This window comes from Pseudorca crassidens, chromosome 1, assembly GCF_039906515.1.
Source record: "Pseudorca crassidens isolate mPseCra1 chromosome 1, mPseCra1.hap1, whole genome shotgun sequence".
Classification (NCBI taxonomy): Eukaryota; Metazoa; Chordata; class Mammalia; order Artiodactyla; family Delphinidae; genus Pseudorca; species Pseudorca crassidens.
This window is the reverse complement of record NC_090296.1, coordinates 21,699,747-21,723,303: the sequence shown is the minus strand read 5'-3', so window position 1 is coordinate 21,723,303 and position 23,557 is coordinate 21,699,747. Positions and strand designations below refer to the sequence as shown.

The 23,557-nt window shown below is 41.2% G+C and overlaps 1 pseudogene; it reads left to right on the top strand.

The window, feature by feature from the left end:
• The first annotated feature begins 20,572 nt into the window (after nt 1-20,572).
• Nucleotides 20,573-22,369, top strand: LOC137224701 (spermatogenesis-associated protein 2 pseudogene; annotated as a pseudogene).
• Nucleotides 22,370-23,557: the final 1,188 nt, after the last annotated feature.

The window sequence follows — 23,557 nt, the reverse complement described above, 5'->3', positions numbered from 1 at the left end:
ATGATTGTGCTGCATAATAATTAGGCATTAGTGATAAGCAGTTCCCATAAATTACTGTAATTAGTATTACTTTTACGCCACCACAGCCATTTGTTTTTTTAGGTTTTCCCTTCTAATTTTGTTAATTCTTTAGTATCTATCATCAACACAAATGTCAGCCGTTTCCCTAATGTCATGTGTGACTTAATTATCATTATTCTTTGCCCAGAATGAGATCTCAATCAATCTTTGTTGGATTGAATTGAATAAACTCATCACACAGCAGCTAACATTTGCTATGTTATAAGGCAGAAAACTTGGATTTGCTCTTCAGAGGTGAGGGCCTCTGTGCATTTCTCAGGGTCAAATGCTCTCTCCTCCACTCCATACGCTTAGTCTCCTTACTCTCCTCTTGAAAGAACCTTGAGTTTCAGGACTTAATGAAATGCGGGTCAGGAAATGCTGGCTGGAGCAGAAGGTGGTGGCCATTAATTTCTTACCTGCTGTGTAGCTCAGAGATCAGGAAATTGGGTCAAAGATAGAGCTGAACATGAAAGGGAGGGGAACAATGGCAATGTATTCTCAGTGCTAAGCATCTTGCTATGTTGGGATGAGAAATGAGCTAAGAGATTAATTTAGTTCACCAAACTATTGAGTCAAGATCAAAAGAGGCCTGGGAAGAAATTTGATGATTTAAAAACCTGCAATACCATCTGAACCAATCATCATTGGCACCTAATGTAGGATAAAGGCAATTTATCTGTAGGGTAATCTTGCCCTTGAATGACACTAGAGTTAAGAGAAGAATTCCCTTGATTTCAAATATTTCCTCTTCTTCTATTGGCAGGAGGGCAGATCTTTCTTTCTACAATCTGAGAAAAATAAGAATTCAAATACCTCACAGAAAACATTTGTATGAGTAAGTTTCAACCAAATCTTGAAAATGGGACCAAATCTTTTCTTGGATTGTTTAAGGGGAGGGGACTAAAATTAGATGGATAATGTTGGCGGAAGTTCTGGCTGGGCAAATATTGAGAGCTCTCACATGGCTGGATATCTTGGTTTCTTAGCATATACAGTCATAGTAGTCATATACAGTAACGGTACTTAATTGTGTTTCTTGGTGGAACAACGACAAAATAAAATCACAAAACGTAGAAGCACTGGGTGACTGTATTAATTTCCTAGTGATGCTATAACATATTACTGACTTAAAAAACAAAATTTATTATTTTACAGTTCAGTAGGTCAAAAGTCCAACACATGCCTCGTGGGATAAAAATCAAGGCATTGAAAGGACTGCATTCTTTCTATGCAGGCTCTAGGAGTGAATGGTTTTCTTACCTTTTCCAGTTTCTAGAGGTCACCCACATTCCTCCATCTTCAAAGCCAGAATCTTTAAATCAATCTTCAATGTCCCTTTTGCCATGTAGGGTAACACATTTACAGGTATGGAAGTAGGATGTGGACATTTGAGAGGGACATTATTCTGCTGACCACAGCAACTGATTGTCCATCTGACTCTGGAGTACTAAACTTGTCACTGAACTGAACTTGGGTCCGCTTGCCTGATGTGCAGCAAAGTTAATCTACTGACACCAATCAATTTCTTAACTAAAAGATGTTCCATGGAAATCACATTAATCATTGATTTATAATGACTAGGAAGGAAAGTACAGCATTTATTGCAGGGTGCCAAGAAAGGAGAATGGACAGCTCGTGCTCAAAAGACCTGAACTCCCTGATGGCTTTTGGGGAAGGGTTTTAAAAGGCAACATTAGGGTGAGGGTTACAGGATGCCTCAGCTCATGGACATTTTTCTGGTTGGTTGGTGGTGACGTTTTGGGACTCTCAATCATCAACCCTCTGGTTCCACCCAATCTGGGGTCTGCCTGCTGGTGGTCAGCATGCAGCTAACTTCTTCCATCTGGTGGGAGTTGTAGTATCTGCAAAACAACTCAAGAATATGTCTGAGAATATTATCTATAGCCCTTGAGGAGGAACTAAGGGTTCTTGACTTTGGTTTACGGCTAAACTATTGTTATTTTGTCTTGCTTGACTGTTTTCCTTTGTTTCTTCATTTTCTCACTTCTCTGGTTAAATTTGATCTTTGGAACTCAGGAAAGGCCTAGGAGGCTGCAAGGGGGTGGTCCTTCTCTGGAAAGACCCTGCAGGTCCCTAACAAGGTACCATAACTTTAAAAACTGTGACAGGACATTCACCCCCCCTCTCTGGAGTAGTCTCCTGCCTCTAGCCTCCTTAGGTCCCTTTTCACATTAGGGTTCATGTTCTAATGGAGGTCGTTTCCCTGCATTCTGTCCAATGCAGGAGCAGGTTCTTGGTCATTGAGTTCCTGGGAGCCACTGTGTTTGCCACGTTCACAACTTATAGATTAGACATCCTGCTTGATTTTTACGGTGACTTTCAGGTTTAGAAAGCATGAGAATAATTGTGGGTAAACATTTGCATAAAGATTACTGTATAATAGGGACTGTTTAAAATGCTTTACATATATTAACTCATTTAATCTTCACAACACTCTTATGAGCAGAGTTCTATTATTTATATTTTTAAAAATTTTTATTGGGGTATAGTTGATTTACAATGTTGTGTTAGTTTCAGGTATACAGCAAAGTGAATCTATTATACATATATCCACTCTTTTTTAGATTCTTTTCCCATACAGGCCATTACAGAATATTGAGTAGAGTTCCCTGTGCTATACAGTAGGTCCCTATTAGTTATCTGTTTTATGTATAGTAGTGTGTATGTGTCAATCCCAATCTTCAGTTTATCTCTCCCCTCCCTTTACCCACCAATAACCATAAGTTTATTTTCTACATCTGTAACTCTACTTCTGTTTTGTAGGTAAGTTCATTTGTAGCCTTTTTTTAGATTCCACATATAAGTGATATCATATGATATTTGTCTTCCTCTGTCTGACTTCGCTCAGAGTGTGCTATTATTATTGACATTTCTCAGATAAGAAAACTGAGGACCATAGAGGTTAAGAAAAATTGACGAAGTCTACCTAGTAAACAACAGAGATGGGATTTAAAACTCATTCTGTCTGGCTTTGGAGTGCATGCTTTAAATCACTACACTGCACATTGCCTCTCACAGTGCATGTAACAAAAGTTTAAATTAAAAACACAAACACTACTATACTAAACTGAAAATGATACTGAAGAGAGAGAGAGTGGGAGGGGGAGTTAGGGGAAGATTTGAAGAAAGAGTGAGCATGCATACACACATAGGGGAGAGAGAGAGAGAGTGGCCCCCAGAGAGGGCCACTGGGTATGAGAGGCACTTTGCATATCGCACAAAGGCACCCATTGAGGGGTTCCTGGGGGCTGGCAGTGTGGCTAATTTGCATCCTGCTGAATAAACCCAGAGGGGATATCTTTTCCCTCTTGCACAAAGGTGCCATATATGCCAGCAGCAGCCATGTTTACAAGCTGGTGAGTGTATATGAGCAAATTTTGTTTTTTGACTAGAGAAGTGGATTTATCCAATAGATAGTATATTAAAAGATTCCAGAAATATGTTTTCTAGCATCGGGACTGCTTGCTTCCCATCAGAATTCCAAGGGAAGTATTTAAGGGATACTAGCATTGGCTAATTTTTATATGGTACCCATATAGCACTAGCCCATTCACCCTTAGACTGCTCAACTCCTAACTTGTATGAATCATTTCCTCTTTTGTTGTCAAGAGCTTAAAGATTAAGGTTTCAAATGGTCTACGTAGGTCTGAAATTTTGTGATTTGGTTCATTTTGTTGAAACATGAATAGTCCTCCAATGAAGAGATGCTGTCTTCTTTCAAAGCCACGTTGAAATGCCCTTATATGTCTCTAAGTGGTATTTGTGCCCCTGCTTAGACTGTTAGATTTATCAATTTCTTAACTAAAAGATGTTCCATGGAAATCACATTAATCATTGATTTATAATGACTAGATAGCAGGAATCCAATAATCAATGAATTTTAATCCTGAAGTATTAATTCTTAGTCACTCAGTAGTTAAAATATTTAACAACCTCATATTGGTTGTGCATTAAAACTGCTCTTTAACACATGGCTGTTTCTGAAAATGCTTGGATGTGGGAAATAATTGTATTTCTATTGAAGCTATTAGAATGAATCACAATTGGATTTCACATAAAAAGTTCTTAATGCATAGATATTTCACATAAAATGTTCCTAGGCAAGGATTCTTCAAATAAAGCTCTTTTGTCCTCAAGAAATTTTATCTGTGAGTCAGCTTTACCTCCAATTAGATCAGATATTCTTGCTTTTTCTTTCCTTTTTTTTTTTTTTCATTTGCTACTTAAATTATTTCTAGAAATGCTATAACACTGCTGTGGACTGAATGTTTGTGCCCCCCTGCCCCCTTCAAATTCATATGGTGGAGTCTTTATCCCCAATGTGATGGTATTTGGAGGTAGGGACTTTGGTGAGTAGGTCATGAGGGTAGAGCCCTCATGAATAGAAATAGTGCATTTAAAAGAAGAGACACAAGAGAGATGAGGTCTCTGTCCATCACGTGAAGACGAAGCAAGTAGGTGTCCATCTGAAAACCAGGAAGAGAGCCTTCACCAGACACAAGATCTACCAGTACCATGGTCTTGGACTTAGCCTCCAGAACTGTGAGAAATACATTTCTGTTGTTTAAGCTACTCAGTCTGTGGTATTTTGTTATAGCAGTCTGAACTAAGATAAGCACCTATAGTCATTGCTGCAGTCACTCTGTAAAGCAAGCTGAACCCCTATCCAAAATTTGGTTTGAATATCAAGATGATGATGCCACAAGTATACCAGGGTATGAAAAGGTCACATAATGGGAATTTCTGGGAATTTCAGGACAGGACCCCAAGCTGGTCCAAAAATGGCTTAGGAGAACCAGGAAAGGAGACTGGCTTGGGTTTCTGTAGTAATTAGAGGTGTAGGGCCAGAGTGAGGGCTCCTGCCAGTGGTTTGAACTTCCTACCAGAATCAAAGGAAGGAGCACTTGGGGCTTTAGTGTCAGCTTTACCAGCTGGGGGAAGAATAAGTATCGGGGTGGGGGGTGCTTAAAAGCTAACAGCAGTCAAACATCAAAAAATGAAGTCAGACTCTTTCTTACAATCCTTGTGGAATCTAGCTATAACAGCAAATTTTAACTTCTTTTAAACATAAAAATTATGTACAGCATGGTCTGGTGGAAAAAGCAAGACTGAGAGCTAAATAGACCTAGACTCAAATTTGAGGTCTGCTGATTGCTTGCTGTGTGCATCAGGACTCTGTACAGTAAATAAAATCCACTGTAGGTACTTAAAGCATTTGGGATTTTAATATAGGGGGTTCGCTACATACAAAATTGTTAAAGAGGCTGGAGAAACAGGTTCTGGGCTGTACCCCTGGAGTAACTCTTAAGAGTTACGCAGAACAGCTTCCCTAGGAAAGTACTACTTTTGATGCTGCTCTGGTGCTATGCTGGAAGCAACAGCCTCTTTGAGCACTGCCAGTGCAACTGCTTCCATCATCCAACAGATTGGGCAATGACACTGGACTGCTGCTATAGTGAAACCTCACATTTTCATGGTCTTGCTTGCCAGAAACAAAAGCCAAGAGCCACAGGAAGTTAGCTTCTGCCTCACATCCATTTCTCCAAATCTTGCCTTAATGTCTGTAAGTGATAGAAGCCAATTCACATCTCAGATCCTAGCTTGAAGGGTCTGAGAAATGTTCATTTGAGTTTGACATGGTCCAGTGGGGGTTGACTGAAACAATCTAGCCATTTCCCCCTCTCTGGGTGATCTGGGAGAAGAAGTATTTGAATTTTACTTTTCTCTTCTACAAAATGGATCTCATACTTAAATTGAAGGGTATCTAAGGACTAGAGGTCACGTAATTAAAATATCTAGTGTATGGTAGTTGGCCAGATAACCATATTTATTGTTATGGCTATGTCTATTTCAGAACTTTAGGAATCATTACACTGAAAGTCTTAATAAGTTGCTTTATTGTAAAACATGTAATCAAAGAATTTTCACTTCAGGATACTCTGTAGCGATTGTAAAGCCCCAGCACTAATTTTAGAGATAAATTGTAGTAAGTAACATTGCAATTTATAAATATTGGGACTCAAACTCATGCCTCCCTCCACTTACGTATTTACACATTTATGTCTGTACATTTATGTATTTACACATTCATTAATTCCTCAGCTCCAGATTGTTTTTACCACCTATTGTGCCAGACATTGTGTTACTGACCCTCTCCAGTTGGGTGGACTCCAACCTTGCCCAGTTCCATTGTGCCAACTGAATGAGACCAAGTTGGGTAAAGAGGAGCAGAAACTGTATTTGTTGATCAAAGAATGGAGAAGGAAGAGCTTGTGCTCTAAAGACACATTCTCCTCAAAGGGAGGAAAATGGGGGACTTCTAAGGGGTAAGAGGAAGGTATCATCAGAAACTGGGGAAAAGGGTAGACATATCTAGGAATAGCTAGCACATGTGCAGCCCCTTAGGCTCCCTTGGACACAGCACTGATTGGGCATAGCAAGGTATACATCTCCATTTTGGGGCCGAGATCTTAGCATGATAATATGAAGCTAAGGCAACTTTCGGACACTTCTAGGTTTCCTCTGCACAGGCGCTGTTCTTGCAGTTAGACTGGAACTGATTCAGGGTGGTTGACTGTCACGTTTCCTTTGAGGAAACTAAAAACATCTTTGACAAACATCAGGTGTTTGGGAACAAGAATAGAAATAGGTTAAATCAGAGATCTTTCAGCTCCCTGGGGTATGTATGGCTGACAATTGTACTTATTGGTAAGTATGGAGCAGAGAATAAACAGGCTAGATCCTGCCCACTGGAGCTTTATGGTCCAGTGGAACAGAGATATGTTAAATAAATAATCAATGCAATGTAATTGTTATGAAGGAAAAGAATGTTAGTGTGGCTAAAGTGAATATGGAAGAGAATGGCCTGGAATGGGATCCCAGGGACAGGCAGGGGGAGACCAGGCAGAAAGTATGCTCACTCAAAGCAGCGATTTAAAATTTTCATTTATAAAATCATTTTCAAATCATCTTACACAGAAACTTGTAGCATATAACATATAAGATTGAAGCTACTCTGCTTGAAGGGTGGGGATATGGGGTATTTGGAAGGTCTAGATCCCTCAGTTTGCTCAGTAGTTTTCACCCCCTTCAGTAGCATCCCTCAATGGGACTAAATGGTGTGAGGTATTAGACCAGAGTTCTCCCTGAAATTGATACCCAGAGAGGGGAAATAGCTTATACAAAGTTTAATGTTCATTTTAAAAACATCAGTCCTAAAAATTCACTGGCTAGAAATGGGAAGTTTCTAAATTTACCTCTACAATTAAGATAGTTTGGATTACAGAAAATCAACCCAGCACTTTGTGTTTGCACTGATCAGAGTACGTTCAAATCAATTTAACATTTTTAAAATTAGCACCTCCAAGTCATCTCTGATAGGAAATCAGTCATTGGCCACTACAAGCATTAGAGTATTTGAAATCCAGAGAGAGTCTCCTTGACCTTCCCCAGCTCAAGGCAAGTCATCCCTAAGGAGGAAGGAAGCTAACATTTCATGAGCTTGTCCTATGGCACCGGGTACACACTGGGTGCTTTACATAATGTCACAGTCTCCCTCTTACAGATGAAAACTGGAAGCTCAGAGAGACAAAGTGACTTGTCTAAGGTTACCATTTAATTGGGCATGGGGACAGATTTGAGTTCAGACTTGCTTGACTGCAAAGCTATTGGTTCAGAAACTGGCCCCCGTACATGGAGGTTAAGGAGAGACAGGAGAGAGAGGCAGCCACTCCAGACTGGTAGGTGGAAGGTTTAACATACAAGGAGTCTTGCCTTGGTCAGCTATAAGACAAATAGGTCTCTACACCCACCTGCCAGAATCTTAAAAAATGTTTATACAGAGGCCTTAATGGGACTCAGTCATGTATTCCATCCACATGATCTCAATAACACATTGCTCCCTCAGGGCTGAATCCTTGAAATCAGCTCCCACTGTGGGGACAGTGGGCAGAATGTACATTCCAAAGGCAAGGGAGGGGGCTAGGAGCCTCCGTTCCCCTGGGTCTAGCATGAGATCAACCGTCAGTCACATGCTTCCATGACCTCCTCCAACCAAAGCGTATGTCACCGTTTGAAGGAGGACTGGTCTGAAGTGTATTGCTACTGTTTAGGAGGGTGAGTAACCAAAAGTGATTTTGGTTTGTGTTTTATAGATAATATTTCAGTCTTTTTCACTTTCAGTCTTCAGTCACTTTCTTGTGACTCACTTGTAAGGGAATTAACATTTAAGTTTTAAAACAAGTTGTCAGTTTCACCTGTGAAGTTTTTAATTTCCTGTACTCCTCTGAGGTGTCAGTCATCTGCTATCCAGTAGGAGAGTTTTGTCTTTGACCGCAAGATCTATTGGATTTCTTGTAGTGATGGGATAAACAATATCATTAATTTATGACTGACTATAAAATGCTTCAAAACACATTTGCACCTTTTGTTAGAACATTTCAAAGTGTTGAGCAAAGAATTTTAAATGCTACATATTATTTCCAAACAATGGCTATCTATTACTATTATTATTATGTTCAGGAAGAAAGAGAAAAATAGAAAATGCCAGACAGTAGAAGAGAAAAGAACGTGTGTATGAAAGCGAAAATAGAAAGGGATTTTTTCCTTCTAATGATTTCTGGCTATTATTATCCTTAAAAGTTAATCAAGAAAAGCAACTTGTTGAATGAAGTAGCACATAGGATTATATTTCCAATAAAGAGCTGCTTGAAATTGTGAGTTCCCAAAATTACCATGAGATGTGGATATACTGCCCGCAGAGTTTACTGGAGTAAATTTATGACCACATTTTAAATGCAGAGTAAAATCTGGAAAAGTGAGTCTATCCAGGGACAGTAAAGAGGTGTCCTCTCAGGTGCCAGCTCTGACACCTGATTGGCAGAGTGTCTCATTCAGAAGAATTCTGAAGCCAAATCTCAGCTAAAAAGAATGCATCAGGATTGGCCAGCAATGTCTGTCATGGCTAAATGATGGATTGTTTCTTGTCGAATGTGAATGTCAGCTATAAACTGGGTATTATAAGAGATTGGATAAGTCTCTGCCAATGTAAAGGCATACACACATGCGATGTTTAATAAATTATTTCAAACTTTTTTTTTTATCATGTACTTTTAAAGAATAAGTTTGCGAAGAACTTATCTTTCTCCTTAGTATAAAAGGTAGAAAAATAAATTCTGGTCGTTCTTGGGCTCTAACTAATTGATATACTTTATAAAAATTTTATAGTAGTTGATAAATAAACAAATATAGAAACAAATTAAGAAACCGACAGCAACCTCATTCAACTGTGCTTGAGTGCAAAGCAAACTGGAAACTTGTTTATGTAGTTCTTGGGGCAAAGCTGGGAACATAATGGATAAACTGGAGAAAATAAAAGACTGAAAAGGTTGGAACCAAAAAAGGGGTACACACAATGGAAAATCATTTTTTAAACTGTGAGGAGGAAAGTAGTACATGCTAATACTTAGAACTCAAACTATTGCAAGAAAAAATGATTTAACTAGGAGCACCTAATGATTTAGTGCTCAGAATAGACCAGAGATGTAGAACTGCTTCTTTCCTTTTTATTTATTTATTTTTTATTAAAGTATAGTTGATTTACAATATGGTGATAGCTTCCAAAGGGGAGAAAGTGGAAGGGGAGGGACAATTAGGAGTATGGGATTAACAGATAGAACTGCTTCTTAATCTGTTATGTTTTGTGGGAAAATTTAATGATGGTAGCTAACTTTCTTTGCATGAATTTGTCTTATATATTTATATATATTATAATAATATAATATAAATGTATTACATATAAATATATATTAGTCACTATTTATATTATTTTTCCAAAATCATGGGTAAGGAAGGTATATGCTGAATTTTTCACATCCAAAATAAAAATTTCTGAATGTGAATTCAGTGCAAAAATAAAATAAATAAATGAGTGTAGTAGGCTGAATAATGCCCCTCTACCTCCCTCTAGAGATATTTATGTCCTATTACCTGGAACTTGTGAATGTTATTTTATATGGCAAATAATGCCTTTGCAGATTTAAGTTAAGGATTATGAGGTGAGGAAACCATCCTGGTTTATCCATGTGGCCCCTAAATGTAATCACATGTATTCTTATGAGAAAGAGGCAGAGGGAGATTTGACACAGACAGACGTGGAGAAGGCAATGTGAACAGAGAGGCAGAAGGTGGAGTGATGCAGCTACAAGCCAAGGAATGCCAGCATCCACCAGAAGTTGGAAGAGAGAAGGATCAGCTTCTCCCCTAGAGTATTCGAAGGGAGCACAGCTCTGCTGGCACCCCGATATCAGCCCAGTGAAAATGATTTCAGATTTCTGGCCTCCAGAACTGTGAGATAGTGAATGTCAACTCTTTTACATTTTTTTGACATTCCTTTATTTTGTATTATTTTCCATTATGGTTTATCACAGGATATTGAATATAGTTCCCCGTGCTATACAGTACCACCTTATTTTTTTATCCATCCTCTCTATACTAGTTTGCATCTGCTAATCCCAAACTCCTAGTCCTTCCCTCCCCCACTCCCCACCCCCTTGACAACCACAAGTCTGTTCTCTATATCTGTGAGTCTGTTTCTGTTTTGTAGATAGGTTCATTTGTGCCATATTTTAGATGCTACATATAAGTGATAGCATATGATATTTGTCTTTCTCTTTCTGACTGACTTAGTATGATAATCCCTAGTTGCATTCATGTTGCTACAAATGGCATTATTTTGTTTCTTTTTTATGGCTGAGTAGTATTCCATTGTATATATGTACCACATCTTCTTTATCCATTCACCTGTTGATGGACATTTAGGTTGTTTCTATGTTTCAGCTATTGTAAATAGTGCTACTATGAACATAGGGGTACATGTATCTTTTTGAATTATAGTTTTATCTGGGTATATGCCCAGGAGTGGGATTGCTGTATCACAGTAATTCTATCTTCAGTTTTCTGAGGAACCTCCACACTGTTTTCCACAGGGGCTGCACCAACTTATATTACCACCAACAGTGTGGGAGGGTTCCCTTTTCTCTATACCCTCTCCAGCATTTGTTGTTTGTAGACTTTTTGATGATGCCCATTCTGATGGGTGTGAGGTGGTACCTCATTGTAGTTTTGATTGAATGTCAGTTGTTTTAAAGCACCAAGTTTGTGGTAATTTATCAGCACCACATCAGGAAACTAATACACACAGTTAAAAGGGGAGCAAAGTGTTTTAAGGCACTACATTTGTGGTAACATGTTATAGCAGCCATAAGAAACTAATGCAATGGGTTTGAAAGAGGAAAAAAAGTTGAATATTTCTTCCTTCAGTAAAGTCTCCCCAGACTATGTGACCTTTCCCTAACACATACTTCCCAGCACCTCAAATTTACTTTTGGTAACATTTGTTCATTGTTTCTTTCAGCTGTCTTGTTTACCTGTATATCTCAAGGTGCCCAGAAAAGTAACTGGCACACAGTAGACATTCAATAAATATTTGTTAAATGATCAAATGGAATTCAAGGCATAGATTCATTAGGGTGGTGAAAGTTGGGTTGTGACTTTTGAAACTGGTAGGATAAAGTTCTTTTGGGCAGGATACAGATTGGGAATAGGGTACAGCAGTTAACACTGTGAATCCTACATGTACCTGTGAAGATAGGTGGTAACAAAATGTGAATTGCTTAGTCATTTTGGAAAACCAACTGCCTATCGCTATTAAAATTACAAACATATATAACTTTTGATTGAGGAGATCCCTTCTTGGGAATTACCAGTATGTAAGAATGTATGAACAGGGATAACTATTGCAAGTTCGTTCATGGTATAAAATCCTGGAAAAAGTAAATGCCTAACTTTAGAAAAATGACAGAAACAATCATGGCATATCCATACTATGGAATATTATGCAGCCATTAAAAATTTAAATACAGCTATAATAATTGACTTCGAAGAATAGCCAAGAGATACTGCTAACTCAGGTGAGCAAGATGAGGAAGGGTGTTTGTTATATGATTCTTTTTCTATATATACATAAATATAAACACAAATGACTCTATAAGTATGGATAATAACAGTTTCATATAGATATATATTTAATACTAGCTGAATTTATTAATAAGGGCAGTGTTATAGGGGCACTGATATAGTTGGGACGGAGAGGTGGAAGTGAAACAGAGCAAAAGAAAATAAAAGACCACAAAGGCTGGGGCTTCCCTGGTGGCGCAGTGGTTGAGAGTCCGCCTGCCGATGCAGGGGACACGGGTTCATGCCCCGGTCCGGGAGGATCCCACATGCTGCGGCTCGGCCACAACAATGAGAGGCCCGTGTACCGCAAAAAAAAAAAAAAAAACCACAAAGGCAAATGTTATAATTGATTAATGCACTTATATAAATTTATATTTGCATATAGGTATATTTATAGACATTTAAAAAGAATAAATACAAAAATGCTTTTATCTTTTTTTATCAAGGTAAAATTGACATATAACCTTATATTAGTTTCAGGAGTACAGCATGATGATTTGATATTTATACATATTGTGCAGTGATTACTGCAATAATTCTAGCTAACATCTGTTACCATATACAATTACAAATTTGTTGATGTTGTTGTTTAGGAAATGGCTTTCAAGCAGGAAAGGGGGCTTGAAATAATATTGTAGGAGGCTGTTGTCCTGAAAAAATAAATGTATGTTATGGTCCCAGTATGCTAAGGTTTTGCAGTAAATCAGTTCTAAGAGGAAGAAAGGGCCAGCTGTGTGGTACATCTAGACTTCAGCCACACCAGTAGGAGCGCTGGATTACTTTGGGAGGAGGTGGGCACGGAGTAGGACCCCTGAAGAGACACAGTAGGTACACACACAGCCCCACGCACATGGCCTAGGGCAGTAGCCATCAGCCCTAATGCATCCCAGCCAAGTGCGAGGAGACTGAGCCCCCTGCCACCCCAACCCAGGAAGCCAGATCTACTCAAACGTAAGGCTTGGGTGCAACAGTCTAAAAAGTTACCTAGATTGTTTTCTCCTGCCATGTGTACCCTGCTCTTCATTTTCATAATATGTATCACATTTCACATTTATTTATGGATTAGTCACTGATGTTCATTCTCCCTTCCTCCACACACACCTCTCTATGGGAAGGTACTTAGACTCATCGTGACATCCTCAGAACTTAGCATGGTGCCTGTACTTAGTAAAACTTGAAGAATGTTTGTTGAAGTTTCATAAACATGCATTTTCTATACTGTCAAATACATAAGGTAGTGATAGTTACTATTTTGTTGTTGTTATGAGCCCACTTGGGACTTTAATGAAAGCTATGAAACTTCTTCCCAGAAAAATTCAGAATTTTGTCACATTTTCTGTGGATTCATTGACCCCCCTAAAGCCCATTCATGTAGGGTTCATCATTTCCAAATTATGTTAATTTCCCATTTTAAACAGCAGATGTGAACTTTTACAGAGTACTTACTTGTCAGACTTTGAGCTGTTGAGCATATAATATTTCAGTTAATCCTTATAGCTCTAGGAGGTAAGTCCTGTTTTTACTTTTTAAACAGATGAAGAGTCAATTTGAGAGAGACTGACTGACTTACCCAAACTCACAGAGCTAATTAGTAGCAGAGCCAGGGCTCAAACCGAGACTTTTTTTTTTATTCTAGCCTGAGTCTGCACTCCTAACCACTGAAAACCATCTGCCTGTTCTCTGTTTCCACCCATGGTAAGCGATGGAGTTATCCAGTGAAGACATTTAATCTCCCCTAGTAAGAGTCTGAAATGATGATATTAGCTGGCTTGAGCTCCTGACTTGATGTGAGCAAAGTCTCCTTGATCAAACAGGACAGGCTGTTCCCCCAACAGCACTCTTCATGCTCAGAGAGTCTGCATTCCTGCTGCACTTGTTTAGCAGTTGGCAGAGCTGTGACTCTGAATTATCTCATGCATGTTTCAAACCATTTAAATAGTCATTGTAGGATTTTGCCTATTAGCAAAATACCATCCCCTGAATACTGATTATGTAAAGTAATACAATTGCCTGGTAATAGGAAAGCAATGACTTCTTGAATGTAGTCCAGCAGTATGACTGCTCTTTTTCAATGAAATGTAAGGAAGTTGCTTCTGCAGTATTCTTTATGTGATTAGATAGATTCAGGGTGTATTCATATTTTACCCCATGTTGATAGAAAAATAAACAGACACAGTATTTTAAAAAATGCTTAATTGCACATCTAAATGTCCTTTGTCATTGAGGCTAAAGAAGAGTAAAACACGCCTTTTGCATTTTTCAGCCCTCTTCTTTGGTGGTGACATTTTCATCAGAGATTGAGTGAACCCAAGAATACTAAATACACTCTTGGCATAGGATTTAGCTCTTAGCTAGCCAGTCCTAGGTTGGGGGATGGGGGAAAGCACTCTTGGTTAAATCTGGAGCTTTTAGCATGCTGGTGATTGGTCAGCTGAGTTATTCACTTTTAAGCTTCATCATTTTCACATTTAAAGTGATTTCAGTCAGTAAGAGAAAATTGCACTCATTATATCCAAATGCAAATATATGTTTAGAAAGCATGTGGTTTAGAAAACAAATGGGATACAATCCCAACAGTAATGCCTCGTAGGGGCATCTGCACACCTCTGTCTCCTAGCTCTTTATAATCATCATATTGTCATGCCTCCCTCCATGAAATAAGGAGATACATTTATTTGTGTCACTCTTCCCATGGGCATGAAGTGGAGCTCTCCCACCGCTATTATTTTTATTTCTTGCTTTCTGCACCAGTGACTATACTAATCAGATAAAACTGGGCCCGAAATCATGCAGAAATCCTAGGTAATGCTCTTAGAGAGGACTGTCTTATCCCCAGGAGACCTCAAAATTAGGAAACCTCAAAAGAGGTTTTCCTAGAAACCTCTTTTGGTTTCTAGGAGGAATTCCTTTAGAGGAATAAAAGAGGAATTCCTTTAGAATTCCCACCAGCACCGATCTTCAATTAGGGATCCTGAAGGGCTTGCCTGAAGTTAGCTTGTTTGCAGTAGATTAAAGATGGTTGCAAATTTTCTATTTACCCTGCCCATTGGGAGATGGAGGCTAATTCATCTCCATGGAATCTGGGCTCACCTAGTGACTTCCTTGACCAATTCAGAGAAAAAGACATTCTGAGACTTCAAGGCAATGTCATAAGAAGCCTTGCAGCTTCTGCCCACGTCTCTTGGAACACTCTTTCTAGGTGTCTCGAGCTGTGATATAAGAAGTCTGCCGACTCTGAGATCATGTGCTGGTACTCCCCATGATAGTTCCAGCAGACCCTAGCCTTCCAGCTATCTCTGCCACTGCACCAGTTTTTTTGTTTTTTGATCTTTTTTAATATGTCAATCTAGGTTTTATTGTTATGCAGGTGTAGTGAAGCCAGTAAATCAGGAGATGACTGCCATTGAAAAGATAGTTTGATACTCATAGTTTCTGAAAAGAAAGGGCATGCCTGGCCGTACAGGGCCACATGAGGACGCACTGGAGTTGATAAGATGGCAGAGGAGTAAGGCGAAAGCATGGACAAGGGCCTGTATTTTGGTTCTTGTGGGAAGGAATGGAAGAGGCAGGGAAAGCAGGGAAATTGGCTAATTTGAATAATTTCAGTGGCCTTCCAGGTATAGGGGCTGACCCTAGTTGTCTGGTACCTGGCTGTGGGGTGATTAAAACAGAGGAATATTTCCTCCGAGTGTAAATGCTTTATGACAGCCCAATAAAGAGAAGAGGGATAAAGATTTTGGAGTGGGTTGGTTTGTGTATGAAAGGTACTCTTGCTATCTCTAGGAATTGGCTAGCCCTGTGAGAGGCAGTCTCTCCCACATCAGGAAGAGACCAGATGCCAGAGCATCAAGAGTACAGAAAATAAGGAAATGTAGTTAATACAACCAGAATTGTGAGTGAAGCCGTCTTAGACCCTCCAGACCCGCCTATCTGCCAGCTGAGTACTAAGGAGAGAACTCCATCAGTGCCATGTGTACCTGAAGAATCACCCAGTTGACCCCTGCCCCAATTCCTGCCCCACAGATTTACAGGATATAATAAAGAAGTATTGTTTTCTTCTGCCGAGTTTGTTATGTTAGTTAACTGGGATATTGCACCACAAGTTTAGAGCCCTTTCACTTTCTGCCCATTCACCAGAAATCCATTAGAATGAGTATTCATTCTTGATCAATTCTTGATCAACAAAACTCAGCAAAATTTTGAGTAGCGTTGATTTCTTTGTATCTTTTGGCGGAATTCTACTTAGATAATATAATTAATCAGATTTCTTTTAGCTATTCTGATAAACAAGAAAACCACATACAAAACATAAAATCACACAGATGAATACTAGAAATGACTTCTGGGTTTCTATATTATAAAATTACAAGATTTTCAAACTTAAGTAGTTCAACTAATGTTTTTCAGACTGACTCTGCCAAAGGCTAGTGGGTGGGGCTTCCTGCTGATATTGACATAAATGGACTGTGAGGATAAATGGTCGTGTTGAAAATGATGCGGCTACTCAGGGAAAAATGAAGAAAACCAATGCCATCTCTATTTCCATAAAAATTAACTTCAGAGGATCTTATAGTTCTCCCAAACACTTCCTGCACGGCTGGCTTGAGTAGTGTCTGCATTTCCCTGTCCTACAGCTGCCTCCATCTGGAATTTAATATGCACTCATCTCTTTTCCATTCCAGGAGGGATATGTAATGAAAATCTCCATATTAGTCATCAGCTGTCAACACTGACAAATTTCAATTACCATCCTCTGGTAGCAGTTCACACTAGAGAAGGAAATCAGGATGGCACACTGGGATAGAATACTTGTGACAGATCTATTTTAATTGCCTTTCTTATCCACATTTAGCCTCTATCATTTTGACAGGAGAAAGAAACAGAGGAGGTAACTTTTTCTGCCAGTGATAAAGCGGGGTGGGATGGGGAAATAAGCTTCTAGGAAGAGACTGGGTAACACGTACCAACATATAGACTGGCGTTGATTGCTGGGGGTGCTTTCCTTTCACTGTGAGGCCTGTGGTGGTAACTTTCCGCTTATCAAAATACTTTGCATTTAATCAGCTGCCTGGATGGATGCTCCTGCTGGTCGTCCATAAATTATTCATCAATTAAAAAGACTTGGCATGATCTTTTTTTTTTTTTTTTGCCTCATTTTCTGAGAGATGAATTTTCAAGAGCCCATAGCGGTAGTTTCCCTTAGTGAGTTCTCACTTCTTCTCATTCCTTTGCAGCAATACTGTTCATTTAGCCTTTTGGTTGCAGCTTGATGGTTGCATCAGAGGCTACCTCTGCAGTGATGGATCATGTTGAGTTGTGCTATTTTGCTCTTGCTTCGTTCTTTTTCTTTAATCCGGACGGATCTAAGTGCTTTTCTCAAAATAAGGAGAAAATGTTTTTCTCTAATAAAACATGTCAAAAAATCATTTAAGGCCTCTGGGTTTTCACAGACCCATTTCTCATGGGATTTTTCACTGTGGGTTCTATTCCTTCGGTGACCTGGTTTCTGTTATGATCCAGTCAAAATGAAATTAAGGTATCTTTCTGTAATAACAATTTGCTAATATTTATTGGCCCTAGCTGTACTTCACGTTTGGATTACAATAGGTAACTTATTTTAATCATCAGAAACCCCTATGAAGTAGATACTGTTAGTATCCATTTGTTGCAGATGAGAAATAAGCTCAGAGGTTTTTAAGTAGCTCTCTCATGGTTACACAGCTAGAAAATAGTGAAACTGGGATTCATTCTCAGGGAGTCAGACTCCAGAATCTGATTCCCAGTTTCTGTGCTGCACTACGCGTTGGGAGCTCATGTTTGCAATGTTTTATTAACCGTTTTAGTCATTATTACTGCCCTGCAGAAGACTAGCATCCTCTTGGGGACTTACAAATTCATTATTGTTTTGAAAACTAGAAAGAAAGGATAATGTGGTTTCACCTATCTCAGGAAAAGACCAAAACAGCTAAGCTAGAGAATTAACGGCCAGAGACAAGGACAATAGTTAGATTTGAAAAAATTAGTAAAGGAGTTGACTAAGGCATTTCTGAATTTAGGAAAGAGTAACACCGGGAGTGAAAATGGAGCCAGATGGACCCAAACGGGTCTATCCATGACTTCTCTGTAGTCTTTTCTAGATATGGAACCACAGCGTTAGCCTGGATTCTTTCTCTCTTCTATCCCCTCTTTTCTCATTAAGTTTTTGTTCAGGCTGGATCCAGAGTATTCTAAGAGTTGTATTCACACAGTTATATGATAAGGGAAGACATGTCACTTCTTAATTCTAATCCTTAAACTAATGCAACAAAAACTAATGCAACAAAAACTGTGCAAACTGCTATGCAAATTAGCATAGTCCGCCTGAATCTTCAGGGTGTCAAATGGATGTTCCTTTCACCAGAAGGACTCTGAGAAACAAGTTATGAGTAAGGTGTTAATGAAGTTTCAATTTTGAGAAGGCAGTTAAGACAGGAGAGAGAGCATGCGGAGCTGTGGATGCCTGGCCCAGAAGGAGGCAAATGACAATCATTATAAATCATAGTGGAATTGAGAGGGGTTAAAGAGGTAATTAAAATCTTTCTTCTGAATAGAGATTGCAACCTTAAAGTTGAAAGAATGGCCTTGGTGGAATTTAATAGAACTCTTCCTAATTATTAAAAGGATAAACCCCATCATTTGATAGAGTGTTCCTTTTTAAATGCAAGCAAATCAAAACCACCCCGGGGCATGTGAATTACTGTGCTCATTTATAAACTATAAAGTGCCTTATATTTAAGAGAATGCATATGACAAGCTGAAGACAAATCTATGAATATATTTAGATTTGCTAGTGCCAAGATTTCTTACACTTTTTTAGGAAGTATCTCAAATGAGATATAATGCAGCTCTGGAAATATCAGGACTCATTTAATGCTTGCTGCTTGGTATAATCAAGGAGTCTGTGTAAAGTAGGATTGTCTTTAGAATGATTAGTATGTTAGCACAGATTTGAGTTATAAATGTCATAGTTATCCCTGCCCCCGTGTGTATGACACATATATCGTGTAGCTTTCCAGCACCTGACATATAAGTCTTGGGGAGGGGCTTACATTTATTGCATATGTATTATATATTAGGAAATGTTTGGTCTCTGAAAATTATTTTATTGAACTCTCCAAGCAGTTTTGTCCATAAGGCTTCATTAGTACTGTTATACATATGAGGAAACTGAGACTCGGAGAACTGAAGTCAGATGGCCACAGGTCATAAGACTGTAACTGTAAAAGCTGAGTTTAAATTCAAGGTCACTGGCCTTTAAAGTAAATACTTTCTATTATTATATCCTGCTGTCTTCTAGAATAATATAGGTACTTCCTGTATATAGTAGGTGCTTAATAAATCTTTGTCGTATGAACTCTAAGAATCAATCCATATGTACTCAATGGATTTGAAATTTTATTAAGAGAAAAAGTGGAATAAAGTACCATTAAAAGCAACATGTGAATATTATTAAAATGATAGATGTAAACATATAGATATGATAACGTTTATAGAAACTCAGAAATTGCTACTATTGAAGTATAGTATTTATCAAGGGACTCTTCTCTGAGAAGAAAACTTTGCTTTTTTAAAATGTGCAATTCCTGAATAAAACTTCCTCTCCACATGTTCTTACCAGTCCCTTCAGAAAAACATATTATTTTTCAATATTACATACTAGAAGGTGCCTAAAAGCCTACTTATCCTGCAGTAGTTTTATCTCAGCACATTTTCGTTTCAGTAATAAGGTAAATTAAGACCACCTTCAGGTGATTTTTTTTTTTTTGACAGAGTACACAGGCAACCATAAAGTTCCCCCAATGAAAATGTCCTCAAGTGAAATGCTCTCCTTAGGTCCTCAAGAAAATTTTAGGACTGGCAGCGTGTCCTCAAGAATAAATATCTCATTTAAGTAAGGCATGCTTGACCTTGAGAAGCAGCTGGGGATTCTGAACATCAAGCCATGTGACTTCCCAAAGGCCACAATCAATTAATTGCTGACTGTGTGTTGACTGTATCTTTGTGAGTCCTGAAAAAAAAAAAAAAGACAGAAGTAGCTTTTGGCTTAGTTTATTTGGTTAGAAGGGCCCCTGAAGACCAGTTTGGATGACACAAAAGTCAAGCCACTTTGGGATGATTTGATTAAGGTGCTTCAGTTGGCATCTACATAATGTAAAGTGAATTCCATCAAATTGCAGGGAAGCAGGGCTTCCCTGGTGGCACAGTGGTTGAGAATCTGCCTGCGAGTGGGCCTTTAGGCCCCAAAGCGGGACTCCACGGCCTCTCTGCTCACTCTTCTGCCTTCCGCTTCTTTCTCCGCCGCCAGAGGCCAGCCCAGGGCGTAGCCGCGGCTGGGCCTCCCTTTGGACCCGCCTCCGAGAGACATCACTTCCTGGTTGAGTGTTTCCGGGTCGCCGCGGCCCCGGGCTACTGGTCTCTGTTCCCTGCAGCCGGCCAGAGCTGCGAGAGCCCAGCCGGGCCTGGTTTCGGTGGCGGCTGTGGCTCCTCCTTGCTCCCCTTGGCCGGGGCGTCCTCGGCGGCAGTGCCGGGAGCACTCTGCTGGTCCAGGCAGGCGACATATCAATGCTTTTAGCAATGTCCCTGCCTCTATCTCAGAAGCCATGGAGGAAATAAGGTAGCCCCGTCCTTGGATTGGATTGGATGGGGAAGCCCAGTTCAATGGATGCAAAATATAAGGATGACTTATTTTGGAAGTACATGCAGTTTCATGAAGGTAAAGTGGACACCACCCCCAGCAAGCAGCAGCCTGGCAGTGATGAGTCCCTGCGGGTGGCAGCCTCGACCCTGCTCAGCCTGCACAAGGTGGATCCCTTTTATCGATTCCGGCTGATCCAGTTCTATGAGGTGGTGGAGAGCTCTCTGCGCTCACTGAGCTCCTCCAGTCTGCGGGCTCTGCACTGTGCCTTCAGTGTGCTCGAAACAGTGGGTGTCAACCTTTTCCTCTACCCGTGGAAGAAGGAATTCAGAAGCATCAAGACCTACACGGGCCCCTTTGTTTATTACGTCAAGTCCACATTACTGGAAGAGGACATCCGAGCCATCCTGAATTACATGGGCTACGTGCTCAAGTTGGGGACTGCGTACAAGCTCAAGGAGCTGGTAGAGACCCTCCAAGTGAAGAGGGTCACCTTTGAACTCTTTCTGGCCAAGGTGGAGTGTGAACAGATGCTGGAAATCCACTCCCAAGTCAAGGACAAAGGCTACTCTGAGCTGGACGTGGTGAGCGAGCGCAAGAGCAGCGCGGAGGACGTGCGAGGCTGCTCAGATGCCCTTGGCGGCGGGCCAAGGGCCGGGAGCACCTGACAACCTCCATGGCCCGCTTAGTGCTCCAGAAGTTGGCCAGCGAACGGGCAGCCAAGGACTACTACAAGCCCCACGTGACTAAGCCCTCAAGGTCGTTGGACACCTATGACAATTACTGGGAGAGCCGGAAGCCGCCCCTGAAGACCTCGTTGAGCTTGCAGAAGGAGCCTGTGGCAGCAGACTTGGGGGACGACCTCAAGGACAAGATCATCCGCCCGTTCCTCTCACTCCTGACCATGTCCAGCTCCCCCCACGGCAGCCCGGATGACCTGCCATCCCCCTCCCCCAACAATGGCCTTGGCTTGCTGTGTGGCACGTACTTCTCTGCTCAGGAGGATGTGGATCTGTACACAGACTCGGAGCCCAGGGCCACGTACCGGAGGCAGGATGCCCTGCGGCCAGATGTCTGGCTGGTCAGAAATGACACCCACCCCATCTACCACAAGCGCTTGCCCCCCGCCAAAGAGTCCGCCCTCTCCAAGTGCCAAAACTGCGGTCTGTCCTGCAGCTCCTCCCTCTGCCAGCGCTGCGACAGCCTGCTCACCTGCTCCCCGGCCTCCAAGCCCGGCGGCTTCCCCAGCAAGGCCTCCGCCCACGACAGCCTGGCCTATGGGTCATGTCTGCGGGAGAAGTATGCAGGCCAGACGCAGGGCCTCGACCAGCCACTGCACCTCCACTCGAAATCCAAGCCCTCCCCTGCAGCTGCCTCCCGCTGTGGCTTCTGTGACCGCCCGGGGGCCGCCAACATCTGCACGCAGTGTTCAAAAGCCTTCTGCGACGCCTGCCTCAGCACCTACCATTATGACCCCTGCTGCAAAAAGAGCGAGCTGCACAAGTTCATGCCCAACAACCAGCTGAACTACAAGTCTGCCCAGTTCTCCCGTCTCGTGTACAGATAGACTCGACCTTGCACCTCCCTGCTACAAGGGCTACACCACTGACCTTTCTGGTTTCATGGGGAAGAAACGGTAACACGTTGATCTCAGAAGCACAGGCCTGCACTTGACCACGTGGTTGTGGGGGAGGGGAATCGTGTGGCTGGCTGCCCCTCGTGGGAGTTCCCGTATCGACTCAGATATGTCAGCTGATGGCTGCTTTGCCACCTGGCAAGAGAGACTGTGGCACTTGCATTCAGATTCATTTTTGCTAATCACTCCCTGTTCCGTTCTTTTGTTTTTGTCTCTCAAAGAGGATTTCTATCTCTGGGACTCTTGCCATGCCGACTGCTCCCACGGCAAAGCCAACTTGGACTGGGAAGGGCCCTCCAGGTCCCCTCCAAACGCCCACCTGATGTGGTGAGCTAGAGACCTGTTGGCTTGTGAAATGAGCCCTCCTGCCACACTGGGCCTCATCCACTGGCTCATCTCTCCACCACACTTTCCCAAACACGAGGATCCCCGGCAGCAGCCCCCCACCCAACTTCACTGCCTCTCCATGTATCGAAGGTGACCGAGTCCAGGATTCGCTTAATGTCATCCTGTTGCCTCCACAGCTCAGTTCAGCCTTGGGGTTTGTGAAGTTGGCTCTAGCGCTCTGAAGAGTGGACCTTCCACACTGGCACTGACTTTTCCCCCCTTTCTGTTGTTTTCACATGCCTCTCTTACTTTACTGTAAATAGATATTTTTGAGATTTATTTTTAAATAAATATTCAACTTGCTGTATGTTTCAAAGTGGTTTAAACATTAACGATGTAGCTATTTATAAAAATGCCCCGGGTTCTTTAGTCTTCCAGGGGAGGGGCTCATGCCCTTCCACCTTGTATCCTCCACTCGCCACAGCCCAAGGGTAGAGTGGAGATTGCAGGGGCAGAGGAGGAACAGAGACTATGTCCCCTGAGTTGGTGGAGGGCCAATGTCTTCCCTACAATACATTTCTAACACCTACCTCCAGTGTGCACTTAGGGGGTTAGTCCGGGCCGAGAGGTCTGTGCGCCTGCAGACTGTGACAACCTAGTGACAATTCAGGAACCTCACCCTGTGGATCTCCGGCCTGGTCTTTGCCGCTTGCTGAGTGTGAACCTTGCACTCCAAACTTCTTGAGTCTCAATTCAGAAGGAAAATCGTTTGGGATTCCCACCACTCCTCTATCTCAGTCCTCTTCTCTTCCTTCACCTGT